At 52.2% G+C, this 12,061-nt stretch overlaps 1 pseudogene; it reads left to right on the top strand.

Moving 5' to 3' along the window:
* Positions 1-3,254: 3,254 nt before the first annotated feature.
* LOC123170293 (uncharacterized) lies at positions 3,255-5,363 on the top strand (annotated as a pseudogene).
* Positions 5,364-12,061: the final 6,698 nt, after the last annotated feature.

Genomic DNA, 12,061 nt, shown 5'->3' on the forward strand with positions numbered 1-12,061 from the left:
GTGCGCAGTTCACCGTCCCAGATCTCCGACTGCATCGCCTCCTGTGGTGGCAACATCCACAGCGTCGACGTCTTCGTCCCTGACGACGCCCCCGCGTCCACCAGGAGAGGAGGCCCGAGCACCTCGCGACCTCCCCGCCGTCTATCCCCGCCTCCCCCAAGCTCGCCGTCTCCGCCCTCCGTCGTCTCCGCTCCGGCCACCACCTCATCGTGGTTAGGTAATCTTCATTGCCCTCCTCCCTCTTCCTCTATTCCTCCTCTCCTCCCTCCCGGCGATGCCCTCTTCTTCTCTCTTTTGGTAGGTTTAGGTCAAATCCCTCTCGAATTTAGGTCAAATTAGGTTCAAATCCCTCTGAAATTAGTATGTAAAGTTCACTGTTCTGAAGTTCTGATCAGTTCAGTACCTTAGTAAGCAATAACAGAAGCTTCCATACAAGCCAACAAGCCAAGAAGATACCTGCTACTACTATAGTGTTGATTCTGAATTTGTGGAGAGAGGAGTGCATTCAGAGAAGAGAATACAAATGAATTGGCTCGTTTATGTCAAATACAAATGAATTGCTATTTGTGGAGTTTAGGCTCCTTTGAATCAAGGCAGCACTGTCAAATGAGCTCCTCTTCTTTCTACTCCTTACCTAGACATAAACTTGGCAAGTTTTAGCAACAAGAATACAAATGATAGTCACTGCAGCTGCACATGATCTTTCCTAGTTATAGAAATTCATTGCTTGTCCTATGTTTTCTGTCAGGGTATTGTTCAGGAAGCTTGCTTGAGTTTGTGTCCTTTAATTTGTAAATCTGCAGTTCTAGCCACTGTTTGTAGTTCTAGCCACTCCTTTCAGTTAGTTCCTCAAGGAGTTCTGCACAAAATTAGCTCAACAAGTTGCATCTGGCTTTTACAAAGTTGTTTTGGCTTAAGAGGATAAGTTGTTCTATATACTGTCATAAAGTTCAGCAAGAACAGGGCATCAACAGTGCTACTCTAGTATCTAGTTGGGGAGGGACAAATGGACAGGGCATCACTATAGCTGTACTGCACAACAAACTATTAGTCTTAGGATTAACACTCCTCATATGAGATGAGAGGATTTTTTTTAAATGGCTTCTTGCAGTTTTGAAAATTCAGTTTATTCGGTTACTGAAAATTCAGTTAATTCAGTTAGGCACACAAATTTCAGAACTTTTGTGTGCCCTAGTACTTGGTGTTTGTAGAAAACCATTAGTGTCAATGTGACTAGAATTCACTTGTTCTTATATGGGTGAAACTTCACTTGTTTTTAGGCTAGTGCAGGGTGTTGCTTTATTCTGTCATCATTTGTAACTATGTGACAAATAAATTGTTCCGTCTTCTGTATTTGACAAGTAATGACTGTTGATAAGCTGAGGCATGGATTAAGCTGTTTCTTTGCTGTAACATACTGTATATCACTCCACAATGAAATACAGTACATATTGATGTGCTTTGTAAAACTTGTTCATGTACTGAACTACTAATGCCTTGTGATGCTCTGGATTACTTGTGATGCCTCTGAATTACTTGTGATCCCATTGAGAAAGACTTGTAAAGATGATGATCATCTTTTACAGAAAACAATTTCTGTAAACACGTCAGTAACTTTGCTAGTTTGCTGGGTTTTGTCTCCGACCATCGTGTCGTGATGATTTTGCAGGTACCCCGAGAGGCCCTTGAGTTTGCTGGAATGTCGATTAACTTCCGTTCCGGCAAATTCGGGTACTCCATATGTCCTATTTTCAGCAAAGGTCATGCTGAAATTTTCCGTGAATTTTAGCATGACTTTGCTAAAAATAGGACATATGGGGTACTTGTGACTAATGCATGGGCCGGGTTCTTAGTACTTAATTAAGTAGGATCAACTGCCCCTTTATTCTTGCTGCATTAAACCATAGGTGGCAATAGAGCCGAGTGATTAGGCCCAACTTAGAATTCTCCTTCCCAACTTAGCTTTTAGGGTGCCTCGGTGTCGATGAGAACCTAAATGATGTACGCTTAGGCTTTTCGGGTGCCTCGGCGTCGACAAACCCTAAATGATAAAAGCTTAGCTTTTAGGATGCCTCGGTGTGGACAAACCCTAAATGATGAGACCATGATCTTGTTCCTTGACAATAACCAACTTTTTGACCAAACTTTTTTCCTATTTAGAGCGAAACATGGCCCACAACAATGAGGCCGGCGGTTCGGGCGGCAAGCAATTCTGGGAGCTGTCCCAGGAGCTGGAGGAAGAACCTCACCGCTATGAGGACGCCGCGGAAGACACCGATCCTGACTACACAACCCCTAGTGGCGTCGGGGATGACACCACTGATGGTGCCGCCGACGATGCCACCACTGATGATGGCGGCGCACGCACAGATGGCAGCCAACCGAAGAGGCAACAGAAGGACCGGCGCCCGAGCGTGCTCGGCACCGTCAAGGAGGAATTTACTGAAGTGAACTCCGACGGGCATCCAACGGCGCCCAAACAAGTAGTAAAGGGGTACTCGGTTCAGCTCGGGTGCATTCTCCGGAGCACCGTCTCGATCAACACCGAGAACCTAAGGCATAAGGACCGAGGGAATTTGCGCAGCCTCCTCTTCACGAAGCTGCACGAACGATACAAGTTCCCCGCTGACTTAGCAAACACACGCCTCTCAGGGAATAAAGGAACAGTGCCGCCCTCCCGAGGATGAGCACGGCCCTGTCTACTTGCAGAAGCACGGTGAAGGCAATGATTGAAAAAGGTGATAGTTATGAGAAGATCAAGGCGAAATATCCTTTGATCAGCGAAGATGACTACAAGGAGTTCAAGATCAAGTGCGAGAGCAGCGCAACCTCCGAATCAAGTCAGTGGGGGAAAGAAATGCGGCAGTTGAACTTAGGGGTCCACCAACTCGGTCCCAGCAGTTACAGAGTGGCAGAGCCTCTATGGGACAAGGAGGACGTGGAGCGTGCCGAGCAAGGCCTACCGCCCCGCTTTGAGAAATTCTGTGACAAGCAGACCAGGAACTTTCTGAGGGCCCGGTACAAGGAGGACCCGGTAACAAAGGAGCTTACCACAGATCCGAAGACCAGGGTGCTTGAGCTTGTTCTGGTAAGGAATACACCCCCGCGTAATTAGCTCCATATGGTTGCATTCTAATTAATGAAGCCAAATTTCTAAATGGTTCACACTCCTTCCGCAGGAGGCTGGAAGCAGTAGCGCGGGGTCGTCTCAGAGCTCCCCTTTTGACACCCCTTTAAATAGGGCGTTGAACGTAATGAAAAACAAGGATAAGCTCAGTAAGCCATCGTCAGCTTGTCGTGTGGCCAGCAAAGGCTTGTCCACAAAATGGTCGTCATACTATACCGCTGGTGGGCGAAAGGAGAAAAAGACCATCTCGGAAATCCAGTCGCGCGAGGTTCAAGAACTCAAGGCACAAGTGGCGCGGATTCCGGAGATTGTCCAAGAGCAAGTGCAACAACAACTTGGAACAACGCTCACCGCCATGGTGCCTACCTTGATTCAGGGGCTGACGACGTGGATTGTGGGCGGCGAACAGGGGCCTCCCCCGGTTCCCAGCTTCACGGCCAGCAACTCGCACAACGCGCAGACGGCGCCATTGGTGTCTCCGGCGGAGGCGGTATTCCTGTCTCCGGCGCCGGCACGGGCATTGGAGCTTAATACACCCGGGTGTACGCCGGCCGGCACCTCGCCAGCAAGCGGCCCTTCCGTCAGTTGCACGCCCGCCGTTTGCGGTGCCTTGACATTAGCCGAGCTCGACGGCATCACGGTAACTAAGCCTCTCGGCCGATGACTTCATCTCCTTCCCTTTGACAGGGCATCCCTGATGCCCTACATGTTTTCGCAGGGCGCCGCCGACGTTCCTTGCACTCTCCTGCACTTCGTGGGCGGCGAGTTGGTCGATGTCGCCAAGGGTAGAATCGTTCAACCGGGCAACCGCATGTTCCACGGTAATCCGATGCCACCCACCTTGTATAGGGTTGAACTGGTTCGGGTGCTGCCAGGCTGCGACGAGTTGTTACCTCCAATTCGACCCGCTGGGGCCGACGAAGATGATGTGATGACCCTCAGCGCCTGCGTAAGATGGCCCCTGCTTTGGCCGAAGAGACAGATTCGTTTGGGGGCGGGGGACACCACCCCACAGACAAGACCGCCAGTCGTGCCAGCGCCAAGCCATGGCAAGAACGCCGCAACGCTACCGGACATGCCGGATATCCCTATGGCACAGGATCCGGACAGGCATAAGGCACAGGATCCGGACGACGACGACAACGACGACGGTACATTTACCAACGTCGATAAGTACTTTGCCGAACATGGGTACGGGAACGAGTTCTGCGGGCCTCCTTCTCAAGAACCCAACCCTGAAAAAGACGACCGCGATCTAGCTGGTACGGCGGAGAAACCCAATTGCAACAGGCGTCGTCTGGCGTTCAGTTCTCAGGAGACGCCTCCGGCTGCCGCCTTCACCGAGCCTCAGATAGCTGAGGTGCGAAATATTATCAGCCCCAACATGCTCAAGAAGGCGGTCTGTGAGCATAACTCGATCCCATTACAGCACATCAGGAAGAAGGGATGGAAACGAAAGACTAACAAGGGCGCCGGTGCGAGCCAGCCGGCATCGAGTACCATCCGTGCTCAGGACGGGCCTCCTTCACCTAAGGATATCTCGAGGAGGGTGCATGTGGCGGGTAGGGCGATGCTACTGACAAATATGCTCAATGCTGCAACCGGTGCTATGCGGAGTCTGCATGACAATGTTCTTTCTTTGGAGAAGCGGCGTCTCAGAGAGAATGATGTGGCATACCCGGTTTTCGTGGCCAAGGTGCCAGAGGGCAAGGGCTTTGTGGATAGCGCCGTCGGGGGTACGATCGTCCTGCGGTTTGATGACATCTTTGCTATGGCCTTCATCCGCTACACTACACCTTCGTTCGGCTGTTTTCGCTGAGTATGGAGATGCGGATCATTAGAGACAAGACCCCGAACATTGTGATAGTCGACCCCTTCTACATGCGTGCCAAGATCTTGGGCAGCGCTGGGGACCGGCAAGTCGCGAGTTCACACCTCGAAGGCGTCATTCTGGCAAACCCAGATAAGGATAACTTCCTCGTGCCTTACTTTCCCGAGTAAGTCATCCCCTAACCGCCCCGTAACATATGATTTCTTAGATTTCGATCGTTCTTTTTTTCTAACATTCTGTGTTCTGTGCAGTGACACACATTGCACACTCATCCTCTTAAGCCCGAAATATTCCATGGCCATGTATTTCGACCTGGACCGTGACTCCAAGATAGACTACACAAATATCAAGAAAGTTCTTGATGATGCTCTCCCCGGCTACGCCGCATCTGGAGGCACCTTTAAGAGGCCAGCTCGTAGGTACGGCAGGCACGTGTTCACCCACAATACGACGTTCCCCTGCGTCAAGCAGCCGCCTGGCGGTCAGAAGGATGCCTACTACGCCCTCAATCACATGCGGGTGATCGTACGGGACCATAATCACCTTCTGCTACCAAATAATCTCAAAGATTGGGCCGCAAGCTTGGCGGCAATCCAGGACGCGGACATCCGACAAGAATTCTTTCGGATCCAGTCGGAGTTTGCAGAAATCATCCATCAAGATGTCCTTCCTACCTCGGGGCAGTTCTACCTCAAATATCAACCGTCCAACAGTGAGATAGACACAACGCTACAAATGCAGGCTGACAACGCCTGCGACTTCATGACAATCACGACAGACGGCGGCTTCATCCACGCTCCGGTCCCATGAGTCGAGTCGAAAGTAGTGATGCTATGTGTAGTTCTGAAACATCGATTAGCTCATGTTGTAATTAAACTTTAATGAACTTGTATGTCTCTTTGGTTTGGACAGTTGTTCAACTTAGATGTAATCGATGCTATTTATTAGCAGGACCATGAATTGTGCTATTAATGTCTTGCTTTTCTCTTCCGATCCTTTTGTTGCTTATGTATTGTCTGTTGTTTGGCTAGTGCATAGATATGCCGTCATATGTCGTGTACAAGGGTAAGGTTCCCGGAGTCTACGACGACTGGGAGGAGTGTCGGAGACAGGTTCACCGTTTCAGCGGTAACAGTTACAAAGGGTACACCATTAGGGCGGAGGCGGAATCTAGATACGCGCGCTATCTAGCAGGAGGGAGGAGGGAGCATTGGAGGAACCGGATGAAGACCAGTTTCATCGCGATGATGCTCATCGTGATGACCGCAGCTCTCTTCTATGTGATGGTAGTTTAGATGATCGATATCGACTTGTAATGTGAAGACAAACTCGCTACTCGCGGTCTCGAGACTTGTAATGTTCTATCTTTGTTCGGTCTTTTGAATTCGGAGACTAATATGATGAATTGTATTCGGAGACTAATCTTCTATTGTATTCAATGAATCTGTTGTTGCTGTGTGGTGCTGTCTATATTCTGTCCAATAATATATTTTGTAACCTGTGCAAATATCAGAAAAGAAAAAAAATCCCTAATATTCATACTAATGGCGCATCACCCCAACGTGCGCCATTAGTATGCCAAAGATACTAATGGCTCATCACCCCACAGTGCGCCATTAGTATGGCAAAGCGCATGTGTAAATATCGCCCCCTGGGAGGCACACTAATGCCGCATGTTGGTCTATACTAATGGCGCACGGCGTGATGCGCCATTAGTATACCAGATACTAATGGCGCACCAGTGGTGCGCCATTAGTATTTAATACTAGTGGCGTACTAATGGCGCACGGCGTGATGCGCCATTAGTATACCAGATACTAATGGCGCACCAGTGGTGCGCCATTAGTATTTAATACTAGTGGCGTGGTACTAGTGGCACACCAGTAGTGCGCCATTAGTAGGCAAAACTGGTGCGCCACTAGTAGGCCCGTTCCTAGTTGTGTCAGGCACAACGGATTCAGGCAAACTCTTTCCGGCTCACTTTGGATCAAAACGCTTCAAATGAAATCATGAGAAGGAGGCACCAGAGTCGTTTACCCCTTGTTTATGATGCGAGAAACCTCTTCAACACGCTTGGAGTAGGGACCAGTGACCCGTAGGTGGCGAACCGGCCGGTTGAGGCGCCCGTGACTGGAGCGCCGGTTCAGACGTGTGCGATGGATCCGCCTCGTTTTAATATTACTCTGCCTCAGCACGTTCCGACATCCGCCAGGTCATTATTCTAACCCTTTGGATAATATGATTGCTGCGGTGACACGATTGGCGGCTCTCTCAGTTGAAGGCGAGTATCCGGCTGCGATAGAGACACGGAGGGCCAGAGAACTTCATCAGACGGCACTGGATCAGCAGGCGGCTTATTCGTACAGACGTGAAAGGATTCACTCAAGCCCTCGACCAAGCCGGAGTTATAGCAGGCACATTGACACGCCAGCAGTTTCATGCAGTCAACATCGCCATAACCAACCTTGTGGGCATGACCCGGCGCGTGGTGGTGTCGATGCTCAGACCTTGGTGGATCAGGGCAGAGCGCGTTGGGAGGCTGAGCAGGCGGCTCAACTGGCGGCTCAACAACAATCTCCAGTTTATCCATCAACGTCGGTGGAGGCAGTAGTGACACTACTGGAATCAGCTAATTTGCCATCTGCCAGCTCTTTGCCGTGTGCTAGCTGACGGCAAAGAAGCTCTTTGCCATCAGCTACCCAAAAGCAGACGGCAAAGAAGCTCTTTGCCATCTGCCAGCTCTTTGCCGTCCGCCAGCAGACGGCAAAGAATCTTTGCCGTCCGCTGGCAGACGGCAAAGAGAGAGGTGGCCCCCACCCCCCGCCCGTTTGGAAAAAACATAACGGCCCACCTCTTTGCCGTCTGCCAGCAGACGGCAAAGAGGCAAAAGGGCGGACGGCAAAGAGAGGCGGACGGCAAAGAGGGCACTACCTAACGGCCTGTACCCCCCCGCCCGTTACTCTGTTCTCTCCTCGCCAAGCCCCGCCACCACTTCCCACCCCGCCGCCACCGCCGCCGCCCGCCGCGCGCCGCCGCCCCCACCACTCGCCGCCGCCCCACCGCCCGTCGGCCCCGCCGCCCCACCGCCCGTCGCCCGCCGTCGCCCCACCAACCGTCGCCCCCGCCGCCCCGTCGCCCCACCGCCCCGGCTCTCCGCCGCCCCGGGGCCCCGCCGCTCCACCGCCCCGTCGCCTCCCGCCCCGGCCCCCCGCCGCCCCGGCGCCCCGGCCCCGCGCCGCCCCGCGCCCCACCGCCCCGGGCCCGGTCCCCCACCGCCCCAGGCCGCCCCCGCGCCCCGGCCACCTCGTCGACCGCCCCGCCCCCCTCCTCCACCGGCCTCCTCCTCCACCGGCCCTGCCCCAGGTGAGCCCCCCTCCTTTTTTCTGTTTTTTCTGTTTTTTTCCTTTTTAGTTTAGATTTAGTTTTAGTTGTAGTTTTAGGTTTAGTTTTAGTTTTAGGTTTAGTTTTAGGTATAGTTTAGTTTGAGGAAAGAAGAAGAATAAGAGAAAAAGAGGAGAGGAGGAGAAGAAGAAGAGGAAAAAGGAAAGGAAGAAGAAGAAGAGGAGGAGGAGAAGAAAAAAGAAGAAGAGGAAGAAGAAGAAGAAGAAGAAGAAAGAGGAGAGGAGGAGAAGAAGAAGAGGAAAAAGGAAAGGAAGAAGAAGAAGAGGAGGAGGAGAAGAAAAAAGAAGAAGAGGAAGAAGAAGAAGAAGAAAAAAGAGGAGAGGAGGAGAAGAAGAAGAGGAAAAGGAAAGGAGGAAGAAGAAGAAGAAGAAGAAGAAGAAGAAGGAAAAAAGCAAGAAAAGGGAGAAAAGGAAGAATAGGAAGAAGACCCCAACCCCGACACACCGACCCCGACACCCCGACCCCGACACCCTAGACCCCGACCCCGTCACCCCGACCCCGACCCTGACCCGACACCCCAACCCTGACACCGACACGGCACCCCGACCCCGACCCGGCACCCCGACCCCGACCCCGACTCCCCGACCCCGAGCCTGACCCGACACCCCGACCCCGACACCGACACGGCACCCCGACCCTGACCCGGCACCCCGACCCGACACCCCGACCCCGAGACCCCGACCCCGACACCGACACGACACCCGACACCGACACCCTGACACCACACCCACCCTTACCCCGACACCGACACGGCACCCCGACCCCGACACCCTGACCCCGAGCCTGACCCGACACCCCGACCCCGAGCCTGACCCGACACCCCGACCCCGAGCCTGACCCGACACCCCGACCCTGACACCGACACGGCACACCGACCCCGACACGGCAACCCGACCCCGACCCGGCACCCCGACCCGACACCCCGACCCCGAGACCCCGACCCCGACACCGACACGACACCCGACACCGACACCCTGACACCAAACCCACCCTTACCCCGACACCGACACGGCACCCCGACCCCGACCCGGCACCCCAACCCGACACCCCGACCCCGAGACGGCACCCCGACCCGACACCCCGACCCTACACCCCGACCCGGCACCCCAACCCGACACCCCGACCCCGACACCCCGACCCCGAGCCTGACCCGACACCCCGACCCCGACACCGACACGGCACCCCGACCCCGACCCGGCACCCCGACCCGACACCCCGACCCCGAGACCCCGACCCCGACACCGACCCGGACACCCCGACCCCGAGCCTGACCTGACACCCCGACCCCGACACCGACACGGCACCCCCGACCCCGACCCGGCACCCCGACCCGACACCCCGACCCCGACACGGCACCCCGAGACCGACACGACACCCCGACCCCCGACACCTCCCGAAAAGGTGTTCTTTGGCCTTCCAGAAGCCGACGGGGTCATATATTTGTGAATTATTAGTTAGGTCATATATCTTTCGATTTTGTTATGAAAAACATCATATATAATTGTGTTGATCGGGTAGTTTTAAATGTGCAGTTGTTTCATCGCTGCGAGGTTTGGTGTTCGACGACCTCGCCATGCATTTGACGAGCTCTGCCCCTTCGTTCGTGGGTGAGCAAATGACATGTCCTCCTCCCCCATTAATTATTTGATCTATTCCGATGAAACTTGATAGCTACCTATATATGTGTCTTGAATCATCAGTATGCGTAACCAATATGTGTCTCCCGTTCGAAAGCGTCATAGTTATAAATATGCATGCATTTGCATATTTATAACCTTGATTCTTTCGAATTGTCCAACGCTATCCATGGACAGCCCGAATATGTTTAGATTGGGTTCGTTTTCCCATATGCTTTGCTCCGGATCCGACGCATAAATTTCGTCAGTGCCTCCCCTGTTGTTCTCCGGGTACACATCCTCTCTGTTTATTGCAGAGACGTGTATCAGGAGAACAGCGGGGAGGTGCTGCCGAAATTTTGCGTAGGATCCGGAGCATAGCATGGGAAAAAGAACCCAATCTAAACATACTCGGGTGGGATTAGGACCTATCATTACCTATTAGAGTGTAGGTTGCATGGACGTAATAAAATTGACAAAGTAGATCAACTGATGAATATATACATGGTGAATTATATATATATATATATATATATATATTTGTTGTGTGTCTAGTAGCTCTGAAAGTCAAGATGAGTGATCGTGCGTGGATGTACACCGGCCACACTGGTCAGAACAAATGGAGCACTGAATGGTTCACAAAAACCAAGGGGTTTGTGCGAGCCGCATTTGCAAATGGCTAGAGGAAAACCTGGTGCCCCTGTTTACGGTGCGGCAATTGGGAAAAGAGGACAGAGGCTGAAATGGGCAAACACCTGCAGAAGAGTGGTTTTACGCCCGATTATACGGTGTGGACATTTCATGGTGAGTCTGCCCAACGTGACCGAGCTGAGGTGGATCGTCGTCGCACCGACGAGCATGGTACCAGGATGGAAAACATGGTGCAAGACTTCGATGATGCTCAGGATTCGGACGAGGAGATGGAGGAATCTACAATGTTGGAGTGTTCAAAACATCCGCACCATGAGCACACTGAGCTTTGTTAGTTGGATGCCATCTCACAAGTAATGGCTTTGAAGGCTCAGTTCAACTTGGGCAGAGAATGCTACGATGCAATGGTGACAGTATTTGGACGCTTTCTACCCAAAGGCCATGTAATGCCTGCAAACCTGTACCAGTCGGACAAAATCCTCCGTGCACTGAAGATGCCCTATGATAAGATACATGCCTGTGAGAAAGGATGTGTCTTGTTTAGGCTTGACTATGCGGACTTGAACTATTGTCCCGTTTGCAAGTCTTCCAGGTATGTTGTGGTAGACAACGGTATGGGTGAGAAGACACAGACCAAAATCCCCGTTAGTGTTCTTTGGTATATGCCAATCGTACCAAGACTTCAACGTCTTTTCATGGACGAAGAGACGGCCAGACAGATGACATGGCACAAAACGGGCAAAAGAACCGAACTAGATGCAGATGGGAATCTGATGATTGTACACACATCGGATGGTGTTGCGTGGAAAAAGTTTGATGAATTACATGGTGACAAAGCGGCAGATCCGAGGCATCCTCGAGTCGGCATCAGCACGGATGGGTTCAGTGTGTTTGGTATGACGGCAGCCCAATATAGTTGTTGGCGAGTATTTGTCTTTCCACTCAATCTCCCCCCCGGACAGATTATGCAAAGAAAGAACATTTTCCTGACGTTGATAATTCCAGGGCCCAACTATCCGGGGAAAAATATGAATGTGTACATGCAACCGCTTAAGGACGAATTGCAAGAAGCCTGGGATAATGGGTTCAAGACATACGACGCCTATAGAAAACGGAACTTCATAATGCGTGTCTGGTACATGTACTCGACGCATGACTTGCCGGCGTATGCGCTATTCGTTGGCTGGTGTGTGCATGGAAGGTTCCCGTGCCCAACATGCAAGGGAGCTCTTGAGTTTCGTTGGCTTCAGGCCGGTCGCAAGTTTTCTTGCTTCGACATGCATAGACAGTTCCTGAATCCTCGCCATAAGTTCAGGAAAGACAAGAAGAACTTCATCAGAGGTAGAGTTGTCAAAAACTCTGCACCACCTGCATTGACAGGCCAACAGACCCTGGATCAGTTAAACGCTCTCGAGCCAGATCCAGAGCGTCCAG

This window comes from Triticum aestivum, chromosome 1D (genome assembly GCF_018294505.1).
Source record: "Triticum aestivum cultivar Chinese Spring chromosome 1D, IWGSC CS RefSeq v2.1, whole genome shotgun sequence".
Lineage (NCBI taxonomy): Eukaryota > Viridiplantae > Streptophyta > Magnoliopsida > Poales > Poaceae > Triticum > Triticum aestivum.